The following is a 13554-nucleotide window of genomic DNA, read 5'->3' as shown; positions in this document are numbered from 1 at the left end:
TCGACCTAGACAGTGACGAGGACGAGCCTGCGCCAGTGGCTGATGACTTGCTTCGACAGATGGCATCCCTCTGTACGTTACTGACGCAGCAGCTTGGTAGCAGTACGCCCGCCGCCCAGCCGTGCCCGGACACGCCGCTACGCCTGAATCTGACGGTACCGACATTTTCGGGCTACAGCGACGCCAAGTCCGTCGAAGATTTCCTTGCGGACCTGGAAGCTTACCAGACAGCCGTTGGAGCAACCGACGAAGCCGTCCTGCGGCGGATGCTACCCGCTGCATTGGTAAGCTCAGCTGCTGTGTGGCGCCGGTCTCAACCCGCATTTCCGTCTATGACCGAATTTCAGCGGCTGTTTCGGGAGGAATTTTTGCCCCCGGATTACGAAATGCGTATGCGCGAATAGCTTGCAGCCCGAACGCAGCATAGTGATGAGCGCCTTTTGGAATACATTCGGGCGATTCAGGAACTGTATCGGAGAGCAGACCCTCTCGTAAACGAAAAAGAGAAGGTGGCACGCGTTATCCAACAGCGCCACCCTCGGTTCAAGATATATTTACGGGGTCGAAGTTTTACTTCCCTGTCGGAATTAGCTACAGAAGCGCGCAGCATTCGGGCCGACTTGCTAGCTGAACTGCGTTACCGCCCACCCCCTAGACCGGAGGAGACTCTTGAGCCTAGTTGTGCATGGGGCGGACCGGTACAGGCAACGAAGCTGCATCCCCGTTGGCCTGCAGGGCCGAATAGCGGAGCGTTGGCAGGTCCTTCACACCGCTCACTCGATCCTTTTGCGCACGAGCAAAGGAACCGAGCGAGGCTTGTTGAAGAGACTTCGAGGAGCGCAGGACAGACTGGTAGCGAACGTCGCCGAACGTTAGGATACCGGCGTAACGACAGGATTGAGGGATCAACCCCACCGCGCTCTAATGGACTAAACGTTGGGAGACCGCGTTGTTACGGTTGCGGGCAACACGGACACATCCGTCGGGACTGCCCACATCGTACTTCGGCCACCCCCGAAAGAACCCCCCAGGGAAACTCGCAACGCCGACGGCGGTAACCGCAGGTTACGAATTCCCGTCGTCGGCCGGAGCGAACATTGATAAGACGCAAGTTACTTCTAACTGTGCTATCTTTTCTGATAATACAGTGGCCTCGGTCCCGCTGCAACATTGGACCGTTCATCGTGGTGCGCGTTCTGGGCAAAGACGTTGCAGGTTTGGTGGACACCGGAGCAGCTGTTTCCCTGATCGGCGACACCATCCACGACTGGTGCCGGGAGCGGAACATCTCGGTACGGACGACCAGGACTCGCCTAAGGCTCGCCTCTGATGCGGTTGTACCTGCCGGTGGCGCGGTGCGGCTTACCTTGACTGTCGATGGACATCGGGTCAGACAACGCTTGGTTTACCTTCCTGGACTGGCAGGAGCAATGATCCTGGGACGCGACTTCATTATCCGGATGGGACTTGTACTGGACTTGCGTCGCGGAGGCTACCAGCATGCATGCAGCAGTACCTTCTACCCATTCCTGGAGTGGACAACCCCTGGAGCGGACCAACGCCGGACTGGTGAAGGAACCCAGGACGACTACTCAAAGCGAAACCGGGAACCGACTGGCAACAGCGTAGAACCTAAGCAGCAAGCCGCTCGAGTACTTCGCGGCGCTGGACCATCACTGCCCGTTGGAGAGCATCACGGAACGGGATACCAAACGCCTGTAGTTGCAACTGCTGCCTTGCATGAGGATCTGCAAGGGTTTCCAGGAACCTCAGAGCAACGAGAAATGCTGGAGCAAGCATTGCTACCCTTTTCCCGGATGTTTACGGAAAAACCAGGTTTGACCGAAGTCTTGGAACACGGCATAGACACCGGCGACGCAAGGCCTTGGAGATGCAACCCGCGGCCGCTTAGCGTTCAAAAGCGCAAGTTGCTCGATGCTGCGCTGAACGAAATGATCGAGACGGGTGCTGTGAGACCCTAGCGCAGCCCGTGGGCCTTTCCGGTGGTACTCGCTCCGAAGAAAGATGGAACCGCAAGGTTGTGCGTGGACTACCGCCGGTTGAACGAGGTGACGGTGAGAGATTCGTATCCATTTCCCTCTATAGACTCGATCATGTACACGTTGGGATCAGCCCGTGTGTTTACAATCTTGGACTGCAGTCGAGGATTCCTGCAGATACCAATAGCACCTAATGATGTCGGAAAGACAGCCTTCACCTGTCATAGGGACTGTTTGAGTTCGTCCGGTTTCCCTTCGGACTGTCCACTTCCCCGGCTAGTTTTCAGCGCATGATGGACGAGGTGCTCGCGATGCGAAGTACAACTTCGCCATGGCTTATATGGATCACGTAGTAATTTTTTCACGTTCATTCCAGGAACACCTTTCACACCTGAAAGTGGTGTTGGGACGTATGCAAGCTGCTGGGTTGACGGTCAATCCTCGAAAGATGCAGTTGGCGACTAACCGCATCGACCTGCTCGGGTTTACAGTGGAGTCCGGCACGGTCAGGCCGAACGAGGACAAGCTGAAGGCTACCCTAGACTACCCTCGCCCGCAGGAGGTAAAGAGCTTGCAGCGCTTCCTTGGTATTGGATTTTATAGACAATTCATACCGCGGTGTTCGGACATAACGCAGCCACTAACCTGGCTATTCCGGAAAGGTGCGCGCTGGTCATGGGGAGAAGCACAGGAGAATGCATTCTCCGCCCTGACCGAAGCGATAGCGCAGATCACCTGTCTGTATCTCCCAGATCTTAATCGCCCATTTGTAGTGCAGACAGACGCGAGCAATTATGGACTGGGCGCAGTGTTGTTACAACAGCACGAAGGTGAACTTCGGCCGGTGGCATTTGCAAGCCGCACGCTGACATCACCTGAACGTAATTACACCGTGACAGAGAAAGAGTGGCTAGCTATCATGTTCGCACTCAATAAGTTTGACATGTATCTGGATGGTGCGAAATTTGCAATCTAGACTGACCATCAGGCACTCACCTGGCTGAGTAGATTGAAAATGCCGCCGGAAGACTTGCACGTTGGAGTCTGACGTTGCAACGGTACGACTTCTCGATCAAATATCGAAGGGGGACCTCTAACAAAGTGGCAGATGCGCTGTGTCGAGTACCTCTGCCCCTGGAGGACGTCGTTACCACGCAGGAGCTCGTAGCCGCAGTTGGACAAGCCGGAACGGACACTAGCGTGGGGACACATCGTGAGCCGGAAGGACATCGTGGAAGCCCAGAGGACGGACGAACTCTGTCAGCGTGTAGTAAGGTGGCTGGAGACAACAGGCCCAGCGGACGCTGGAGACGCTGAAGAGAGGTTCGACTCCTATCAGCTGAGCGAGGATAGTCTTCTGGTGAGGTACATCCCCCAGGCGGACGACGAGGAGATCGGCGGCAACCCTTTCAGGATCGTAGTACCACGAAAGCTACGTAAGTTATTCCTTAGATATTTTCATGACTCTGCTTTGGCAGGTCACGGTAGCGGCAGCAAGACTTATTCTAAGTTATGTCGTATCGCGACGTGGCCATGCATGAGACAGGATGACAGGATGTTTTGCGGTGTACTCGCAGCTGTCCAGTGTGTCAGAAGTCGAAACCTAGGGGCGGACAGCCGCCAGGATTGCTGCAACCGATTGTCAGTCAGGAGCCTTGGCAGATAGTCGCATGTGACGTAATGGGGCCATACCCCAGATGTCCCCGTGGTAACCAATACCTGTTAGTCATTACAGATCACTTCACGAAGTGGGTTGAGCTGTATCCCCTGCGGAAATTGGTATCAGCTCGGATCTGGGATCGACTGCTGGATGTCTTTTCGCGGTTTGGATTCCCGGACCAGCTTATCACGGATAACGCCTCGTACTTTACAAGTAAGGTGTTCATCGACACATGCTCGGCATTGAGTATCCGACACAAGAAAACGTCCCCCTATCACCCTCAGGCAAACATAACTGAGCGGGTCGATAGGAATATCAAAATGATGATGGTAACCGTTACAAGCAGGCATAAGGATTGGGACGCGCGTCTAACGGAGATTGGCTTCGCCACTCGTACGACGGAAAATAGGTCTACTGTAGGTTTACAGGTTTACATAGGTTTTAAATAGGTTTAGGTTAAAATAGGTTTACCCCTGCCTATTTGAATTTTGGACAGGAAATAGTATTTCCACTCGAAAACACGCTACGAACACTGAGGGAACAACCCCGTAGCCCGTATGCACGATATGCGGAAGACATTCGCAACCGTCTCACAACTGCAGTTCGTTGTGCACGTGAGAATCTTGAGGTCGCACGACTGGAGCAAGCATCCCAGTACAACAAGGGTCGACGCCAGGTAACATACCGCGTAGGAGACTTAGTCCTGAGGCGGACGCATCCACTTAGCGACGCGGCGAAGGGCTTCGCACCTTCTCTCGCGGACCGATGGGACGGGCCTTACCGGGTGAGTGCACAACTTACACCAGTTACTTACAGACTTTAAAGGGACTATGAAATTTCCCGAACCCCCATACTTTTTTTCGATGGAAACTGTTCTTCCCGCAGAGAAACTAATATGCCACAAATTTTTCCGGACGAAATCGCTCCACTCTGCGAGGAGCGCGTGCTGGAAATGTCTCTTCCGCGTTCCTCCTCTCCCGCGCATATTTCCCTGCCGATGGTGTAACTGTACGGACCGCTCTTCGGTTCCCCGTTACGTCACCGGTGTTGCACAATGGCAAGTAATGCCGCGAGCTCGCGCTGTGGCTGCCGCCACTGCCGAAATCTGCCGATCGCGCGAAAGCTGCTGTCATGGAGATTTCCACTCCCGATGAACGCATACGCGGGATCCTACGGCGCATGCTCCTGGCGGGATTCCTCGGCTCGGCAACACGTCACGATGACGTGTTGCTGAGCTGGCCGTGGTCGCGTCAAGTTACCCGTTGTGTCTCCGCTCGGCAGCTCGTCACGGCGCGGCGCCAGCTGTCCTCCCTTCGCCGCTCCGTTTAAATTCGCTCCCGAGAAATCCGCTCGCGCGACGAAAGTAAAATTTCGGTTCTAGGCTCAGAAAAATGTCTTCTTTCGAACGAAACGAAGAAAAAAATTGTTTCTTAGTCCCTTTAACATTGCAGTACAAGCGAAGAGACTGGCCCGGTTCACATCACAGACCTCAAGAGATTCATCGATCGCATCTTGGAGCAAGATGAAGGGCAAGAGGACTCCGGCACAAGTTGGTCACAATCCCAACCCTTCCACGGCCCCATCGACACGGAGGCACAGCCCGCTGATGATGGGACAGTTCAGGGCGGGTTACCGGGGTCCTCTCGTTATAAACTTCGCCCTCGTAAACCTCCAAGGTGATGGTTTTCCTTTGTTTTCCGCAGATGCCTGGGGGCCGCTCTGCCCGGAGTCGTCCGCCACCCTCCCGGAGACCCCCCACTTCCGCCACCGTGGCAGTGAACGTCGTTGGCTTGCTCAGCGCAACACCCCCACGCCTACCGACTGGGATTGGTCTGCGACTCCTCGCTCCACTAGCGTTGCGACGTGGACTGTACTAGTGGGAGACGCAGCGTGGGCTACTGCTTTCGAACCCGTTGGAGGAACCAGGCCCGCCCACTGAAGGGTGACCCACCATCCGCCATCCCTGAACCGTTTCGAGGACTATGCCTGGACGACAGGCATCCTACCGAGCCAGCGCCCACCTACACCGAGGAACGCTCCCGTCTATGCTCTACCTGCGGGATATTACTGATCCACCTCGAGACTCATCTGGCCGGCGCTCTTCATGTGTCAGGCTCCCCCCAAGTGACCCCTCAGCTTCAGACCACCCCTTCACCCCAGTATATGACCATGGCGATACACCTCGTCACTTGCTTTGCTCCACAGTTGTTGGCTCGGCCTCTGACTTCTCGCAACACGGAAGATATCATTCTGGACTTACCGGACATTTAAAGGGAGGGGAAGTGTGGGCTGCCGCTTCCGGTTCAGACACGTGTACACCTAGAGATAAGGCTTGGGCGATAGGAGAAGACGCCCCTGTCTCCGAGATGTTACTTAAGCGACGGTGGAAGGCAGCGGGAGCGAGTTTTTGCCTGGACTGGGTCTTGCGGCGACACGGCCGACGCTGCTCTGGGCTTGAACATGTAAGAGAATAAACACTGTTTCTCTTGTTCAATTGCGGTTCTTCCGCGTTGCGGCGGGTCGATTACGGAACCACCCCGGGTTTGTGAGTCGCGGTTCCCACAAAGTGTAACTCGAAGTCACGGAGTTACTTAAAAAAAGATCGAGACCTGAAGACTATATGCACCAACCTTCCGCGCATCCAGACGACCCAGGCATGCCTACCCTTCGATCTGGCACCAACACTTCGCCTGGCACTTCGGCCGCGGCCGTTACCCATGAAGACCCGACCGTTTCCCTCCGCCTCCCACCATTTTGGAGTCAAGACCCGGAACTTTGGTTTGCGCAAGTTGAGCGCCAATTCGACGCCCGGCATATCACAGCGCAGACGTCCAGATTTGGCCATGCCGTTAGCGCCCTTCCAGTCGAAATCGCTGCTGAGATCCGTGATCTCATTCTCAGTCCACCAGCGCAAGCTCCGTATGACACGCTAAAGCGCGAGCTCCTTGATCGAACAGCGCTCTCCATCCATCGCCGCTTACAACAACTGCTGGGCGCAGAGGAACTTGGCGACCAAAAGCCTTCACAGTTACTTCGCCGTATGAGGCAGCTTACGGGAAGCACACCTGTTGACCCGGCTATTATGCAAGAACTATACGCCTTCCATCCAACATACGCGTTGTCCTCACGGCTGCTGGTGAGATGTCGTTGGATGATCTTGCCCGCCTCGCCGACCGCATTCTCGACTTACGTACCACTCCATCTTCCTCGGCATCTCATCCAATCTGCGCTTCGCGCGCTGCGCATCTTCTCCATCAGTCTCAGCCAGCTGCCCTGTCCATCCCCGAATCCGTCGTTCAGCCTATCGCCACAGACCTCACGGCGACTGTCAACAGCCTGCAGTGCAGCATAAATCGTCTGACTGAGTTAGTGACCGGCCTGACTACCCTTGTGGTAAACGCAACCACGACACGACACCGCTCACCATCTCCCTTTCGCTTTCGTGGCCGTCAATCCCGCACTCGCCATTATTCGCCACGTCGATACCGCTCGCCGTCCCCAGCACAAAGTCCGCCATCGCCCTTCTGCTGGTATCACCGCACCTTTGGTGCGCACGCCCGCCAGTGCAAACCACCATGCTCGTGGGCGGGAAACGTTTCTCCCAGCACCTGATGGCGGCAGGTGCTGCTGGAGGCAACGGCAACCGCCTCTTTTACGTCATCGACTCCATCAATCATCTTCGCTTCCTCGTCGACACTGGCGCTGAAGTGAGCATCATCCCACCACTTCCCTCCGATCGCCATCGTTCCTCCCCTCATTCCCTGCGCGCTGTCAACTCATCCCCCATCAAGTGTTTCGGCAAACGTTCACTTACATTGAACCTTGGATTACGACGCAGCTTCCAATGGGTTTTCATCATCGCAGACGTTTCCGATGCCATCTTGGGCGCCGACTTTCTACGCCATTTTGATTTGCTGGTCGACATCAAAAGAGGGAAGCTCCACGACAACAGTACCGGTCTGTTTGTCCACGGAGTACGTGCCTTACATGCACCGATCAGCCCTGTCATTGTCCGCCCGTCGGCTCCGGAGCAATTTCGCGCCCTTCTTGACGAGTACCCCGATGTCATCCGGTTGCCTCCAACGGACACTCCACCTCGTCACTCCACCACGCACCACATTCTTACCAATGGCCCCCCTGTGCATGCCAAGCCGAGACGCCTTCCACCTGAGCGCCTCGCCATCGCCAGACGCGAATTTGACCATCTTCTCGCGCTTGGCTACATTCGTCCCTCTAGCAGCCCCTGGGCGTCTGCGCTTCATATGGTTCCCAAAAAAGACCCAGGGGACTGGCGCCCATGCGGGGACTATCGCGCTCTCAACGCTGTGACCATTCCCGACCGATACCCATTGCCACATATTCATGACTTCGCCGCCCGCCTTCATGGAGCCACTACCTTCTCCAAAATTGATCTCATCAAGGCATACCATCAAATTCCCGTGGAGCCCGCCGACATTCCAAAAACTGCCATCACGACCCCGTTCGGATTATTCAAGTACATCCGGATGCCTTTCGGCTTGCGAAATGCGGCGCAGACTTTTCAAAGATTTATTGACGAAGTCACGCGCGGCCTCCACTTTTGCTTCTGCTATCTCGACGACATCCTGGTGGCCAGCTCCAGCCCCGCCGAGCACGAAGGTCACCTCCGACAGCTTTTCCAGCGTTTACGAGAGTATGGCGTCGTCGTCAACCCTGCAAAATGTGAACTGGGCGTCTCTACCATCGAGTTTCTTGACCATCACATAGACGCCGCAGGAATCACCCCACTCCGCCGCAAAGTAGAAGCCATCGACAATTTTCCTCCTCCGCGTCCTCCTTCCTCCGCGTCCTGCCACCAGACGCAAGCTCCGAGAATTTTTAGGACTCATAAATTTTTACCGCCGTTTCGTCCCCTATTGTGCCCAGCTGATCCACCCGCTCTGCTCCCTCCTTTCTGGGCCCGGTGGACCTTCCAAACCGCTCGCGTGGACTGCTGCCGCCGAAACAGCCTTCCACAGCATCAAGCGTGCCCTGGCCGAGGCTACGCTCATCGCTCACCCAATTCCTGACGCCCCTATCATCCTTACCGTCGACGCGTCTTCTGAAGCTGTTGGTGGTGCCCTCCATCAAGTCACCACCGACGAACAGCTTCAGCCACTCGCGTTCTTTTCAAAGCCTCTGAAGCCGGCGGAGGCCCGGTATAGTACGTTTGGCCGTGAATTGCTTGCCACATATCTCGCCATCAAGCACTTCCACCACTTTCTCGAAGGACGCAATTTCACGGTCTACACCGACCACAAGCCCCTTACGTACGCCATCTCATCCGGTTCCTCATCTCATTCGCCTCGGGAGTTGCGCCATCTCGCGTACATCTCCGAATTCACCACAGATATTCGACACCTCCCTGGCACCAGCAACGTCGCAGCGGACGCTCTCTCACGGGCACGGATTTCCGCCCTCACGTTTCCGACCACTGTCGACTACGCTTCAATTGCGCAAGCTCAAGACCACGATGCTGCCATCCAAGACCTCATTGCTTGTCCACAATCTCTGTCCATCCACAAAATTCCCTTCCCTGGAACGCCTTACCATTTGCTGTGCGACGTTTCCACCGGCAGCCCACGACCCCTCATTCCGCAAGATTTTCGACGACACATCTTCGACGTTTTTCACTCCCTGCACCACCCAGGAATCAAGGCCACTCAAAAGCTCATTGCGGCTCGCTTTGTCTGGCCCTCGCTGAACCGAGACGTCCGCGATTGGGCCCGCCTATGTTTGGCCTGTCAGCGCTCAAGAGTTGAGCGCCACACACTTTCGCCTCCATCACCGTTTCCTACACCCGATGCTCGTTTCCGTCATGTTCATCTGGACCTGGTGGGTCCCCTTCCCCCATCTGCCGGCAAAGCCTACCTTTTCACCTGCATTGACCGCTTCACCCGCTGGCCGGAAGCCATTCCCATCGCCGACATAACTGCTGACACGGTGGTGCGCGTTTTCCTCGACACTTGGGTGGCCCGCTACGGCGCGCCCGCTACGATTACCACCGACAGAGGCCGCCAGTTCACCTCCCGTCTGTTCGCAGAGATGTGCCGTTTTCTCGGCTCCCAACATCGACAGACGACGGCTTATCACCCTTGCGCCAACGGCCTCGTAGAACGGCTCCACCGCACTCTGAAGACCGCCCTGCGCTCAGATGACGACCCCAGCCACTGGGTGGAACGCCTGCCACTAATTCTCCTTGGCGTCAGGGCTGCCATCAAGACAGACGCACCTGTCTCACCTGCTGAGCTCGTGCATGGCGCGCCGTTAAGACTACCAGGAGAATTCTTCGACCATGCAACTCTCGCTCAACCCGCTCCTGACCTTCTTCACTACGCCACTCGCCTGCAGTCTTACTGTGCTGACTTGCGACCACTGCCCACACGGGCCTCTTCGTCCCGTCCCGTCTTCATTCATCCGGCTCTTCATTCGCAACCCATGTGTTTCTGCGGCACGACGCGGTTCGTAAACCTCTCCAACCCCCGTACGACGGCCCTTTTCCCGTCCACTCTCGTCAAGCGAAGACCATCACCATTAGGCTTCCTAACCGGCTCGAGGTGGTCTCGGTGGATCGTGTCAAGCCTGCCTTTTTGCCCGCCATCACCCCGGTGCCCGAGCCTTCTCGTGCCTCGTCCCCCTGCCCGCCCTCACCGGTGCATCCGTCACGTTCCGTACACAGGGCACCCGGCCTACCTTCTGTCCCTCTCATACCTCGCCGGCATACGGTCCAGGGAGGGGGTACCTGTAGCTGACGACGATGCTAGGCCACGCCCTCGTGACCAGCCAAGCTCGTCGGCACGCATCATCTTCACCCGCGTTCATTCTAGTCGCGCTCTTGCCCAGTAAACTGGCTATTCCTCCTGCTGCCTGTCTTCGACTCTTTTCTTCGCGTCGCGACAACCGCAACAGGAGGGAGAAGGGCGTTCGAACCGGTGGGCCACGTGCGACCGAGCTTACCGGAATAAACGGTGATATGTTGGCTAGATAGAGCGCGTTGTGGCCCAGATAAGCCGAAGTGATGTCGTTTCGCGCTCTAGGAACGCGCATGAATTGAGAAGTTGCCCGTCAAAAAGAACTCGTTACGAGTTAAGCTACCGTGTGTAAAACGTAACTAAGTTAATAACGAAGTTCATCAGCCTGAACTGTAACTCGAAGTTACGGATTTACTTAAAACAATAGAACGAGTTACTTCTAAGTTACTTCGGACGGAAGATAGCACTACACAGATGCCCCGCGCGTGAGCAGTTGAGTTCGACCAGAAATACGCACTTCTTTAGCGCAACAGGAGCGAGAAGGGCGTTTGCACCGGTGGGCCACGTGCGACCGAGCTCACCGGAATAAACGGTGATCTGTTGGCCAGATAGACCGCTTTGTGGCCCAGGTAAGCCGAAGTGATGTCATTTCTGCGCTCGAGGAATGCGCATGAATCGAGAAGTTACCCGTCAAAAATAACTCGTTACGAGCTAAGTTACCGTGTGTAAAACGCAACTAAGTTAATAACGAAGTTCTTCAGCCTGAACTGTAACTCGAAGTTACGGAGTTACTTAAAAAACAGAACGAGTTACTTCCAAGTTACTTCTGACCCAAAATAGCACTACACAGGTGCCCCGCGCGTGAGCAGTTGAGTTCGACCAGAAGTACGCACTTCTTGAGCGCAACAGGAGGGAGAAGGGCGTTCGCACCGGTGGGCCACGTGCGACCGAGCTCACCGGAATAAACGGTCATCTGTTGGCTAGAAAGACCGCTTTGTGGCCCAGATAAGCCGAAGTGATGTAGTTTCTGCGCTCGACGAATGCGCATGGATCGAGAATTTGCCCCTCAAAAAGAACTCGTTACGAGCTAAGTTACCGTGTGTAAGACTTAACTAAGTTAAAAACGAAGTTCTTCAACCTGAACTGTAACTCGAAGTTACGGAGTTACTTAAAAAAAAGAACGAGTTACTTCGAAGTCACTTAGGACCCAAGATAGCACTACACAGGTGCACAGCGCGTGAGCAGTTGTGTTCGACCAGAAATACGCACTTCTTGAGCGCAACAGGAGGGAGGAGGGCGTTCCCACCGGTGGGCCACGTACGACCGAGCTTACCGGAATAAACGTGATGTGTTGGCCAGACAGACCGCTTTGTGGCCCAGATAAGCCGAAATGATGTCGTTTCTGCGCTCGAGGAATGCGCATGGATCGAGAAGTTACCCGTCAAAAAGAACTCGTTACGAAATAAGTTACCGTGTGTAAAACGTAACTAAGTTAATAACGCTGTAACTCGAAGTTAGGGAGTTACTTAAAAAACAGAACGAATTACTGTCAAGGTACTTTGGACCCAAACTGGCACTACACTGGTGCAGCGCGCGTGAGCAGTTGAGTTCGACCAGAAATACGCACTTCTTTAGCGCAACAGGAGGGAGAAGGGCGTTTGCACCGGTGGGCCACTTGCGACGGAGCTCACTGGAATAAACGGTTATCTGTTGGCTAGATAGACCGCTTTGTGGCCCAGATAAGCCGAAGTGATGTCATTTCTGCGCTCGAGGAATGCGCATGGATCGAGAAGTTACCCGTCAAAAAGAACTCGTTACGAGCTAAGTTACCGTGTGTAAGACTTAACTAAGTTAAAAACGAAGTTCTTCAGCCTGAACTGTAACTCGAAGTTACGGAGTTACTTAAAAAAAAAAGAACGAGTTACTTCGAAGTCACTTAGGACCCAAGATAGCACTACACAGGTGCACAGCGCGTGAGCAGTTGAGTTTGACCAGAAATACGCACTTCTTGAGCGCAACGGGAGGGAGGAGGGCGTTCACACCGGTGGGCCACGTGCGACCGAGCTTACCGGAATAAACGGTGATGTGTTGGCCAGACAGACCCCTTTGTGGCCCAGATAAGCCGAAGTGATGTCGTTTCTGCGCTCGAGGAATGCGCATGGATCGAGAAGTTACCCGTCAAAAAGAACTCGCTACGAAATAAGTTACCGTGTGTAAAACGTAACTAAGTTAATAACGCTGTAACTCAAAGTTAGGGAGTTAATTAAAAAACAGAACGAATTACTGTCAAGTTACTTCGGACCCAAGATAGCACTACACAGGTGCAGCGCGCGTGAGCAGTTGAATTCGACCAGAAATACGCACTTCTTGAGCGCAACAGGAGGGAGAAGGGCGTTTGCACCGGTGGGCCACGTGCGACCGGGCTCACCGGAATAAACGGTGATCTGTTGGCTAGATAGACCGCTTTGTGGCCCAGATAAGCCGAAGTGATGTCGTTTTTGCGCTCGAAGAATGCGCATGGATCGAGAAGTTACCCGTCAAAAAAGAACTCGTTACGAGTTAAGTTACCGTGTGTAAGACGTAACTAAGTTAATAACGAAGTTCTTCAGCCTGAACTGTAACTCGAAGTTACGGAGTTACTTCCAAGTTACTTCGGACCCAAGAGAGCACTACACAGGTGCCCCGCGCGTGATCAGTTGGGTTCGACCAGAAGTACGCACTTGTTGAGCGCAACAGGAGGGAGAAAAGCGTTCGCACTGTTGAGCCACGAGCGACCGAGCTCACCGGAAAAAACGGTGATCTGTTGACCAGAAAGACCGCTTTGTGGCCCAGATAGCGCGAAGTGATGTCGTTCCTGCGCTCGAGGAATGCGCAGGGATCGAAAAGTTACACGTCAAAAAGAACTCGTTACGAGCTAAGTTACCGTGTGTAAAACGTAACTAAGTTAATAACGAAGTTCTTTAGCCTGAACTGTAACTCGAAGTTACGGAGTTACTTAAAAAACAGAACGAGTTACTTCCAAGTTACTTCGGACCCAAAATATCACTACAGTGGTGCAGCGCACGTGAGCAGTTGTGTTCGACCAGAAATACGCACTTCTTGAGAGCAACAGGAGGGAGAAGGG

At 54.6% G+C, this 13554-nt stretch overlaps 1 protein-coding gene and 1 long non-coding RNA gene across 3 annotated transcripts in view; one reads left to right on the top strand and one right to left on the bottom strand.

Annotated features, from left to right (window-relative positions):
• LOC135385481 (neprilysin-1-like) overlaps positions 1–13554 on the bottom strand; it is a 146104-nt gene that overhangs the window by 22308 nt on the left and 110242 nt on the right. The window lies entirely within an intron of this gene.
• Positions 1763–2788, top strand: LOC135383601 (uncharacterized). The gene is made up of 3 exons (XR_010419962.1): positions 1763–2075; positions 2377–2587; positions 2779–2788. It is a non-coding gene; the product is annotated as an uncharacterized LOC135383601 (long non-coding RNA).

Source organism: Ornithodoros turicata, chromosome 2 (assembly GCF_037126465.1).
Source record: "Ornithodoros turicata isolate Travis chromosome 2, ASM3712646v1, whole genome shotgun sequence".
NCBI classification, from domain to species: Eukaryota; Metazoa; Arthropoda; class Arachnida; order Ixodida; family Argasidae; genus Ornithodoros; species Ornithodoros turicata.
Note: the sequence above shows the minus strand (reverse complement) of the source record. Positions and strands in the feature narration are given on the sequence as shown.